The 11,980-nt window shown below is 49.8% G+C and overlaps 1 long non-coding RNA gene across 1 annotated transcript in view; it reads right to left on the bottom strand.

Moving 5' to 3' along the window:
• Nucleotides 1-1,975: 1,975 nt before the first annotated feature.
• LOC133271040 (uncharacterized) overlaps nucleotides 1,976-11,980 on the bottom strand; it is a 31,377-nt gene continuing 21,372 nt past the window's right edge. Inside the window, exon 4 of the long non-coding RNA XR_009743991.1 lies at nucleotides 1,976-3,759. This is a non-coding gene — a long non-coding RNA (uncharacterized LOC133271040). The remainder of the gene's footprint in view (nucleotides 3,760-11,980) is intronic.

Genomic DNA, 11,980 nt, shown 5'->3' with positions numbered 1-11,980 from the left:
CTTTCATAAGTGCATACATAGGTAAGATCTTCCATGTCTCTGTGCTGGATAAGCTGCCTTGCTTTTGTGGTCTAGCTACCACAATTCACAATCTATACAACAATTTCATTTCCAGATAAGCAGAAGCCAGTCTTTGTCATCTCTATAGATGGGTCTGACATGCCACAGATGGAGGAAACCCAACAAAGTCTTAACTCACCCAACATAAAGTCTTAACTTTTAGGGCTGACTGCCAGATCCATACTTGAAAAGCTGAGCTCTGACTCATTCCCAATGTGTGTAACAAACAACTGCTCTGGTCACAAGGTTTTGCAAGACAAAGATGTAGTCTTCAAAGTTTGTGGTTACAAAGAACTGCAGTTTGCTTTTGCAATTGCTTTGCAGAATGGCGTTGGTGGAAGCTACCTCTGGGACCTGGCTGATGTGACCACCTACTGCAGGCTGTTGGCTGACTCATGCCTTAGCCACCCAAAACAACAAAACTTGCAGTGTTAGCAGCACAGTTTCCCCTCTTGACAAGCAAACGTTGTACACCATGAAGGTGTTGCCGCAATCACAGCAACCTACAAGCAGCAGCAGCTCTTTTGGAAGACAGAACGTGGCGAAAGGAAACTTTGATTTTATCTTACTCACAGCTCAGACTCATGGCTTCCAAAAAACAGTCACGTTCAGCAGAGAAAGTCTGTGTCCAAGCTTTGCTCTCAACATTTCCTTGCACATCCTTCAGCCTGCAGGACACAGTGCTGGAAGGCGGATCCAGCCTGGTGGCTTATGCTCACCAAGCAGCCGTGCCAAGGGCTGGTGGGAGGGAGAACCTGATACAGCACTCCTGACCATGGCCCTTCTGCTGATCCATCCTGAGCATCTTGGAAGGGAGATGCCATATTCCTCGCTCCAGGTCCAAACATCACAGAGGTGCTGGGGAGGATGACCCATCAGAAAGGAAAGCGAGCTGTCTATGGGGAAATCTTGCTCCCACCACCACGCTGGGTACCACTGCAGAGGTCTCAGACCACATCATCTCATCCAGCCCTGGGCACAGCAGCTCTCTGTCTGTTACCACTTCAGCCCTGTGCAAACCACCCTGCCCTGCAAGGAAGCACTGCTTGGTATCAAGGATGCCTGCAGGTGATGATGTGAAATGTGAATAAGGAAAGTAGTTTATGCAGAAAAGTAATGATCCCTTCGGGATCTTCCCAGTTTATATGCAATTATACCAAGCAGCTAAAAAGGAGGAGTGCTCAGCAGAGAACGGAGGTGGATAATCTGCTGGTGTAAAACCCCGCAGCTCCCTGAAGCAGTAAGCAATGTAAACCAGAGCTGACATTTGAGGATGCATATGATCTTCTAGTTTACGTGTGTCAGGACATCTGCTACCACAGCCCCATACAGGTAAAACTATCTATCTTCACCTGCGGCTGCTACTGAGTGTAGTGTAGACGAACTCATTGAGCTGAGCCTCACGCAGGGGATTCCACTCCTTCATGCCAATTTATAGCCAATTCAGGATTTAAGCAACTATTATTTATCACCAGGGCTCCCTGCTAACCGTTACCACATCAGTGAGGATTTACTCAAAATGAGTTTCCAAATTAGCAACTCTGCATTCATTTCTTTTATGTTCGTTTCGCTTTATAAGGAATGTCAGCAAATCACAGGATCCCACTCAGGGTAAATTACCTGGGGATCTTATGCATGACAGCTCTGCTGAGCGGCAAAGGCGGTGTGGCAGCGAGCTCGTCATGCTCACAGTGCCTATGCCACCAGGGAGAAGGAGCCCAACTGCTTCCAAAGGATGAACAGGTTGGAAAGATGCTTAAAACATCTTGCAAGTATTGATGAGGCTTCCCCGTGCAGACTAAAGCATGCCCAGGCCATGCACCCATCTCCCAACTCCTGCAAGTAATTCCCCTGCAAGTAATTCCCCTCTTCCCAAATTTATCAGTACTGAATGAGAAAGGAAACAAGAGCCCAGTGTCTTTCTGTCTGACTTTATTCCCTGAGACAAGAGCTTTTCTCCCTGGCAGAAAACAAATTATGGTTCGTTTTGTTTAGAAGTGAAGAAATAGCAGGTCTTGACTCCATAGATTTCTGGCAACAGTTATGCCTTGGAAAAACACTTGTATTGGCAGAAAAGTGAAAGACTCCTGTCTGCTGCAGCAGCCTTTGGCCTCTGTGGATGTTTCTTCTGATCCCAGGCAGATGGAACACGTCTTCTATCCTGCACCACTCCATCAATTTCTGCTCCTGGATCCCTGTGCCAAGTCACACTGGCCTCAGCAATGGGGCAAGAGTCAAAGCCACCAATTCCCACGAAGAGGGCTGGGAACAGGAGGTAATGTGCAGGCAGCAGAGTCAGAGATGCCAAGGGATGTCACTTCTCTTTGAAGAGGCGGAGGAACAGGATGGCCAAGATGTGATGACAAGGACCGGCTGCTCCATCATATCAGAGGGGCAGCACAACCATCAGTTTTCTCAGGATGCAGCTTGAAGGTGGTGGTCCCATGCAATAGCATGGGGTATTTTCAAGTTGGGCTTTGAAGGACAAGGGCTGTCTGGTAAGTTGAGAGACAATGCAGAAACACAAGGCAGAAAGACCAGAACTAGATGTTTGCTCCAGGTGACATAGGTTAAAATGAAATTGTCCCTGGCCATGCCCAAAGGTGCAAATGAAGACATAGGGGGGATGGAGCACCTCTTTGCTTTTCTTGCAGTCCTGGCTGGGATGTGGTTTAGACTCCACTTATCACTAAGGATGGGTTTAGCCTCCAGTACCAGAATGACAAGTGTCTCACTGGTCATGAGCAGCCAGCCAGGACCTAGCAAGTAACTGAGCTGAGCTTTGCACAGCAGGGCACAAGCAGCTGCCCTGTAACAGCTTCCATGACAGCAGAAGAGGAGCCAGCATAGACACAGCCAGTGGGATGGCTTTGGATGTAGGGAGGGAGGACAGTGCTGCTGGAAGAGCTCTGCAGCCCTCATCCTTCCCAAGGCAGAGACACTAATGATTTGGGTAGGACACAGCTCCAGATACCAAGATTGGCATTCCCAAAACTCTGGTGGGTTTTGACAAAAGCTTTGACCTTTCTTTTTTTCTTCCTTTTTTTCTTTTTTCTTTTTTGTCATGTAGCCAACTAAACATTCCTGTCCAGCCGCCTTCAGCCTTGTGTTACCATTCCTTCCCTAATGAATCTTTTGGGACATACAAGCCCCAAATCCTGCACAGCTCTCATGCTCCCTTTCTGCCCTGTAAGATGGCTGCAGCCAGTTTTCATGTTAAATTTCCCAGCCTGGAAACTCAGCAGCACGAGGAAGGGCAGGTGATGTTCCTTTCCATATCCACCTTCAATGTAAAAGCAGGGCAAATCTTGCCGAGGGGCCGGAGTGGAACAGCCACCACACTGAGGCTCTGAACATTGCTCAGTACATGTTTGTGCCCCAGAAACAGAAGAGCAATGAAGACAAAAATAAACCACTAGGACTATTTCTCATCTTGATCCTTGGGAATGAGGAATTTTGTTCCTTTTGGTCCTTATTCCACCCTGTGCTGCTGCTGGGGCCCTCAGTCCCAGCCCAACACCGTGCTGCTGGCTGTACTCCTGATGGATTCTGTGTTCCTAAGTATAAAACCAGCTGCTTGGTGAGTCTGGACACTTGTACACAGATGACTTGGAGTCTCCTTTGGTGGTTTTGCACCTTTGATCTCTGGAACAGGTATTTCAAGACCAGAAAGGGCTTTTGTGCTGGCCAAGGAAATCACTACATAAAAGGACAGAGAGAGCTGATAAGGAATGGGGTAAAAGGATTGTGCTGCAAAGGAAAAAGGCAGCCTACTCCTATGCCTTGAAACGCCCAAGACATAAAGTGAGAACTGGCAAGGGTCAGGCTGAATGGCTCTTGCAGAGGATGGCAATAACAAGAGAAGTTTTAGCCATCTACATCAGAGGAAAAGGGAAGGAGAAATGGAGCTGCTGTATAGAAAGGATGGGGTATAGATCAAAGTCAGTCCAAGCATGATCCAAAACTAATGAACCCTTCTAATGTCCTGTCACTCTGCAGAGGACACAAGGATAACAGGAACAAGGAAATGGACATGGAAATGTCACATCCCTCCAGATAAAGAATCAGAGGGCTGCAGGCTCATATCACGGGCACGGCTGGTTCCTATCCCCTAGTATTGAACACCTGACACTGAATCCTCCCCATCAAAATGTTCACAAAGCATAGGGAAAGAAGAACATAAAATTACTTAAAATAGGGAAAAATGCCACTCCACCAACTACAGACCATTCAGGTGTCCCATGCCACATGACAGGCATAAAGCAAAGTCCAAGGAAAGGGGGAATTGGAGCTCAGAACATATCACCCGGTTTTCTACTCCCCCAAGGGTGCCAAATAGCCTGATAACACTCACAGATAAAATATTGCCTCTGTAAATGGGAGAAATGGAGATCTAATCTACTTCAACAGCAGCAAAGTGTTTGCTAGAGCACCACACCACTAAGTCACTGAGAGCCTGGGGGGACAGGAACTAGACTATGGGCTGTGAGATACCAGCATCCAGCTCCTGGATCAGGCTTGGGACAGGTTTATGGATGATGTCAGCCCAAAATCAAATGGGCTCATGGTGTTCAGAGGCCTGAAATATCCTGGGTAAACGGAGAGCCAGAAGCAAGAGTCTTCAAGCATCGATGTGGGAGTACCCCAGCTTCAGGACTTGGGACCACTTTTGGTCCGAACCAAAAATGCTTGGAGGAACATCTCATTCTGTTCAACTCCTGCGTGCCTGCAGCATACACGTGAGTACTAATTCTCCTTCCCGTAACTGAAGTACTTGACTTGCCACCTGATTTCTAGACATTTCTAGGAAAACCCTAGCTCTGCTAAGCAGAAAGTCACAACTGCAATGTGCCTAATCAGAAATGCTAATCTAATGCTGCCACGCAGAGCCAGCACACATAGCTCCCATTGCTAGCAGGCTCTTGCTGCGTAGTCCAGCAGCAGCATCAGTATGTTTATTTGGAGTGATTTACCCTTGAATTTCTCACCCTCCTTCTGAGAAGGTGTCACCCCCAAACACGAATTGCGCCACTGCACCTACCAGTGCATCTCCAGGCTTTGGAGAGGGCTGGGAATCAGGCTGGGTGCGGGGGACTCAGCTTGCAGAGGGCCGCAGGGGAGTACTGGAACAACAGCAGCTCTAATTCAATTTCTACCCATTTTCCATTTTGCCTTCACTTCATTACAGATTATTATTTTTAAACTGAAGCAAACAGAGTCGATTCTGCTTCCAACTGAATTGCCCACAGGCTGGCTCCTCTTCTCCATCCAGCTGATAGAATCTTTACAGCAAGCTTCTTCTCAATGGACCTGCAGTCTTCAGGGAGCAATGCCTTGGCTGGGGACAATCTCTCGGCTTTTACAGAAAGCAGCATTTAATTTCCAGTTACTGGCTGTTTCATGCAGCTTTTCAACTAGATAAGACATGGCATCCATGCACAGACTTAAAAGAGAGTAATTCTCAGCTTGAACTGGGACAAAAAGTTGGGATCTCAATATACTTTGCAAGCAAGGGGGGTCGTTTCCTTTCTGTTTCCAGCCTTTTTACAGGCCAGCATAACTGTTATGCTGCAGATGAGCACAAATTTCTAAATAAGTTGTTTCAAAGCAAAACCCAAACCATTCTCCTTTGAGAAGTGTCAACGTGAGACTTCACAAAGATTTCTAAATATAGATACTTCAAAAGAATAAGTGCAATAAGAAGACTGGTCAAAACGTATCGTTTTCTGCACAGACTGGCAGCTTTGAAGAACTGGTGCTGTCTGACGAAAAGATACTAAACTGCAAATGTTCCCTGGGCACATGCACAGCCCCAGCTCACCCACTGAGGCTGTTTGTCCCAGCACAGGGGACTGTGCAAGTCCTGTCCCTCCACCAAGCAATGATGACGGCCTGACAGCCTTTCCCTGGCCCATCATGGTTCTCTCTCACTTTCTTCACTACCTGACTCACAGTCTGGGGTCCCACTGTGGGGTACATATAGGTTGGAACAAGGGGAGTGCTGAACAAGTGCTGGACTTGGCTCAGCTGCCCAGCCAGGACCTCTTGCAATTAATTGCTCCACCCCTTGTTTCTTGTATAACTGAAACTCGATGGATCTTCCCAAAGGGCAGCAGATCACAGCTCTGATCCCATCACCTCCTGGAAGGCTGCAAATGTTACTTTAGGTTCCCCCAAATCTCATCCCCTGCATCCCTTTGGACATCCCACACTGCACCAGTGAGAGCCCTGCAGGGAGGGTATCAGCTCCTGGGCAGCAATCAGCAATGGGGACAGTCCTGCCTTTCCCAAGCAAGTCCAGTTGAATCTCACTAAAAGATTTATGAGAGTTTTTGTACTGATTTGAGCTGTTCAGGAGCACTCCCTGCAGACTCCAGCCGGGTTCCTGGGGAGGACGTGCTCTTCTGAGATGTTTCCTATTTTTGTCGGCACGTTGAGCATAGCCCCTAAATTAAAATCTTCTATTTCAAGTCTATTTTGATCAACTCCACTTCCTTCAGTTTAAAAGATACAATAAGAAGAGATGAGCTCTTACAAATTAAAAGCCTCTCTTGCTTAACAAATTGTATCTCTGCAATAATTAATTGTCTGGTGAAAGATTCCAGCCCTACGTTTTTGGCCTCACTCCAGGCTGTGTAAGGTTAAAGAGAAAAAAAAACATATAGTTGGGCATTTGTTGCCTCACCACGCCTGCTCTCATGCATCCCATAGAAAGCAGGATGGATCTGACCAGTCCACATGGGGTGAGCCCATCCTGCGCACAACAGTGTCTGCTCTCCTCCATCAGCACGGCTGTCACCAAGTGTCTGTCACAAGCCTCAGCTTGTGGTTTGCAGGGAGGAGGCTTCAGGCTCATTTCACTGCCTGCTTTGGGTTTTTTCCATAGGTGATTATTAAGACAGCAGGTCTTCTGCTGTGAGCTACTACTGCTGTTCCCAAATTGATGGTTCCCAGAAGCTGATGGTGTGTAGGAGTTGTATATATGGAAGATGTGAAAGCAATGCATGGGTTCGGGGGGGGCTGCTGGTAGCGATGCCTCCTGCCGGCTGCTCCAGGACTTTGGGACTTTGTCTAACCTAAACTTCCCTAAGAAATTCCTTCCAGTGCATGAATATCCTTATGATGAGTAGGTCTAATTAATCTTAGTTTCTGCAGGCTAAGTCCTTAGCTGCTACTTCTCCTACCATAGGGTAGGGAGCTTCTACCTTCCTTCCCTATGGTAAAACTGCAAATACATGCAGGTTATGACATCTGCTCCTTCAAAATCTTTTCAGTCTGTTCCCACAGGACACATCCTCCAAGCTTCTATCATCTATCTTGTGTGCTCCTCACCCTTGAGGCTTTTCAGCCAGAAAAGCCTCCATGAAGAGGAAGGTTGTAGTTGGCTTTGCTCACCCTGGTAAATGCTCCAGGTCCTCCTACACACAGGAGACAAGGGGGAGGCTGGTATCAGCCAGGACTGTAAGAAATCCCACCTGCAGCAGAGGACCTTCACACTGCGGGTCAGGACAGAAAGATCCTCTCTTTATTTACCCCATTCCACGTGCAGCTGCCAGGGAGCAGCATCCCACAGCCACAGCTCCTATTTTTACAGTTACCTGCAGCAGGACATGAGATGGAGATTGCAGCAGTCTGGCACAGAGGCACAGCATGTTGCAGGCAGGGTGTCACAGTCTCTGTCCTGGCCTGGCTGAGCTTGCCCACACCACTCCAATGCTGCTCCCTCCCCAGGTGCCCTCACTGTCAGGGTCTATGTGCAGGGATGTGCTGGTGACATGCATCCACACTGGTGCCCAGCTCTTAATCTCATGCTGGGAGCAGCTCAGCACTGCACTGGCTTCAAAGATTCATAGAATGTTTGGGCTGGAAGAGACCTTAAAGCTCATCCAGTTCCATGCCAGGGACACCTTCCACTAGACCAGGCTGGTCAAATCCCCGTCCAACCTGGCCTTGAACACTGCCAGTGATGGGGCAGCCACTTCATGGTCCCTCTGCAACTCTTGGTCTTTGCAGGGCCTCCCCGTGCCCCATCTGCCTGCACTGGCAGGTCAGGCAGGACCTCAGCAGGGTCCAGCTCAGGGCCCTGGCAGGGTGTGAGCTGGCAGCAGCAGGCGGCAGCCTGCCTGGGCAATGCCCATGTTTGGTCCATGCTCCGAGCTTTGTGCTCCTTGCCAGCCCCATGGCGGTCCCGCTGCAGGGGAGCGTTTTGCTAATCCTTTCATTCCTGCCCCCATGCCCAGCAGCACAGCCTCCTGCCAGCTTTGCAGGGAAATGCTTCAGAAGCACCTGGGGCTCAAGCAGGCAAACCTCCCTGTGAAGCAACGGGGCAGGAGCTGGCTTCCAGCCCTCAGGAATCCTAAACCACTGAACCAACGTCAGAGCAGGATCTTATATATGCAGACCAGAATCCACTGGCCCCAGGCTAAAACCTGACAGCTCATTCCTGCAAGCACTGGCAGACCTTTCTGACACAGGGCCCAAAAATGCCAGGAGGGTGTGAGCAGAGCTGCATCCCAAAGTATCCCATCCTCCCACTCTGCTCCTGGACTAAGAGTAACCCATGGCTCAGCCTCCTCCACACCCGGAGGGGGCAGCAGCTTTGCACAGCCCCAGATTAACCTGCTGCCCCAAGATATCACCCCGGCCACGATCTCAGCAGCATTTGGAAGAGGATTAAACATTTATCTGGAAAACAAGGACATGTACAATTGCATTTGGCAGGATTAGTGCTAAAGCCCATAAAAGACCCACTCATCGGAGCCGTAACTGGTTGCTCCCTTCCTGGGGATATCTCATGCACACCGGTGGGTACATGCTATGCCAAGGTTCCCACTGCCCTCCCAGCCTCATGGCCTGGGGGGAATGACTGTCACCTCTTCCCACAGACCTCAACATTTCCTTTTTCTCTTCACAGTGCATCAGAGAGATGAAACCTCCTGTACTGGTGTTATACAAACTTCTCTCTCCCTGTTCTAGGAGTCCCAATGAATTTAGTACCCTCCTTGGCCCTTGGACATGCTAGAAAACATGTGAACCCTCAACTGCCTGAAGGAGCAATGTGTGAGTGTGAAGCCAGCCAGCACCCTCCAGTCCTCGTTAGAGCTTGGAGAGCTTCGTATAACACAGATAGACTGACAACCTGGAAACAAACCTCTAACATCCTCCCTCTGCACTAGGAGAAGCTTAAGAAATATATGACAGACTGTGTCTATAGTCTAACACTGTATCACAGCAGATGGGGTCCTGCTAAGCCTCCTTGGGATCAGCACTGCAGCAAATAGAGGGGTGGGAAAGGCCCAAGCCTCCTTTCCTTCTCCAGTACTTGTCCCTGCCTTTGGAAAGAAACATTCCTGGAATAGCCAGGGTTTATGGCATGCCAAAAATACACACACAAGCAGGATGTTGCTCTGGACCTCAGCCACAGCACAGCGAGGGTCTCCCATCACTGCGCAGAGCTGCTTGGTCTGCAGGCAGGACCAGTGCCTTGCACGGTGCCAGGCTCCCATGTTGGACTCGCTGGAGCTGTTTTACGTGTCTTTCCCTTGCAATATTTATTTCCCACAAGTGTGCTCTGGCTTACACAGCCCCGACAGGGAATATCAGAGATTTCTGTCATAGTTCACCCCTTTGTCCAGGACAAGATTTCACTGGAAAGTATTTGTTTAAAAAAAAAAGCAGCATGTTAACACATTGGGAGGGTCTCTTATTTTCACCATGTACATAATCCACTGGAAATCAAAGTCTTCAGGTGATTTGAGTAAGATACTGCCCTCTCCCATATGGCCGGGAAGGGCAGCGGTCTTTCCATGGCTTTTTAGGTTGGATTTTTCCAGAAGAAACAGCTCAGCACAAGTCCCAAAACCCAGCCCTGGATCCTCTGCCAGAGTTCACATAAATGTCTCTGAAACCCAATGGGACACCCCGCCAGCCCTGCCCAGCCTGCGCTGCCCCAGGAGCAGCTCCGCACCCAGAGGCTGTGTGTTCCAGGTATTTTCTGCTCCTCTTTCCCCTCCTCCTTTGGCTTTTCCAAACCCAGCCCAGGCTGAAGAGAGCAGCACAGAGCTGCCCTTCCGAGCCCTGCTCAGAGCTGAACTGCCATATGTGGGCATAACTTCACCATCTGAAGCTTTTCAGGAGCTCCCATGTTTGCCAAATCTCGCATCCCTGTTCTAGGAGTCCTGGACTTTCCCTGTCTTCTCCTGTACTTCCCCACCTTCCAGCATTGTTAAAGCCTTCAATAACACAGGACATAGAAGACCTTTCCTTGCTATTCCCTGGCTCATTACTCACTCCATGGCTCAGCACAGCCTGCCTGGGGAATTTCCCAGTTACAAGTGTCTCTGGTTGCTGCTCACTCCATGCAGCCCAGCGAGCCTGGCCAAAGTGGCCACACTGCCAGGGCACACACTGTGGTTTGGCCATCAGGTCTGATGGGTCTCAAGTGCCTTCTTCCTTTTTGGGACTTGCCACCACTCAGACTTTCCATCCACAGCATACACAGGTATTACATCTGCCACTTCCCAAGTTGCTTCTGTAGATGTGCAGAGCAGAGTGGTCTGTGCCACCAGGAATGCTCTTGCACAGCTCCTTTTGGCTCTAGGTCCAGCTGCTTTCCTGCACCTCACTGCGTGATCTGTGCAGGCTGTCCTTCTCACACCTCCAGTGCTACATTATTCAGTTAACTCAGATCTAGCACACCAGGCCATAGAGCCCCTCAGAAGCTCCATAGCCACCCAGCCATTGCACAAGGTCAGAGCCCTAGGACCTCCTGTGCTCAGGGGTTTCCAGAAGTGTTGGGTTCCCCCGATAACCCAGACACCCCTGCATGCCTGAGGCTGTTACACCACTGCAACCCCAGCACCCTGCATGCAGCATCCTTCTGTAGAGCTGGGACCAAGGGATCAAGCCTGGGGACAAGCAACGGCAGCCTGGCCCCAGTACCAGCCACCAGCCCCATCTCCAGCAGCTGGGGGAGGCAGCAGGGACCTTTCAGTGGGAGGGATTAGGGCAGGGAGGCTGGAGAGAGGATCCTGCCCCGGTAACCAGAGACCTTTATCCCTACATGGCACTTTCCATCCTGACACTTCCAAATGTAAGATCGCTCCTAGAGCAGAGCCAGGCGAGGGGGCCTGGACAAAAGCAGCACAACAGCAACTTGAGCTGACGCAGACATTCCTGAGCAGATTTCAGTCTTGTTTTGCAGGAGGGATCCCTCTGCGGCCACACATTGCACAGACGCCACTCGAGAAACTCCCAACAGCCAGTCCCTAGTTCTGGTACCCAGACACATCACAGGCTGCTGATCAAGGAGAAAACTCTCCAGCTCCAACACATCATAAGCTTATTAAAGATAGATCCGTGCTTTGGTCTGCAATGATAAACACATCAAAGGCATTTTGTTCTGTGTGCCAGTGCCACTGGTATCCCCGTTTGGAAGAGATGGAGGCTGGGATGTGCTTTCCATTCCCAGCATAGGTCACTGGGGGAGCTCAGCCCAGTGAGCGGGGGAGCAGCAGGACCTGTCTTCTTCCAGTTTAGGGAGCCCAGGGCCACATCCAGGCTGTAATAATTCAGTCCCTGGCTATTTGCTCTGAGGACTCAGAAGTGGCTGGTGGGGACTGAAGCACCTCTCTCACAGTGCGTCACTGCCAGCACTGTTGTCCCCAGGCCATGCAGAGCCAGAGGGGTGGCCAAGCTTCACTGGAGTTCTGCTGGCAGCCTGGGACCTGCTCAGCTCGAGGCAGAGAGCTAAAAGAGAAAGCAGGTCTTCATTCACACAGCTGGCCCAGCAGCTGATATTCACACAGTGCTTTGAAACCCACAGATGAAAGATTTGAGAGACATGAAAGGCTGTCACTGCCTGTTTGTCATTTGTTTTCTTCCCTCCCTGCCATCACACACGTTCAGGGGACAGTTTTCA

The sequence above is a fragment of the Pezoporus flaviventris genome, unplaced genomic scaffold (genome assembly GCF_033815535.1).
Source record: "Pezoporus flaviventris isolate CSIRO_AGI_PZ_B2104156 unplaced genomic scaffold, CSIRO_AGI_Pfla_v1 ptg000023l, whole genome shotgun sequence".
Classification (NCBI taxonomy): Eukaryota; Metazoa; Chordata; class Aves; order Psittaciformes; family Psittacidae; genus Pezoporus; species Pezoporus flaviventris.
The sequence above is the reverse complement of the archived record's forward strand: the minus strand, read 5'-3'. Positions and strand labels throughout refer to the sequence as shown.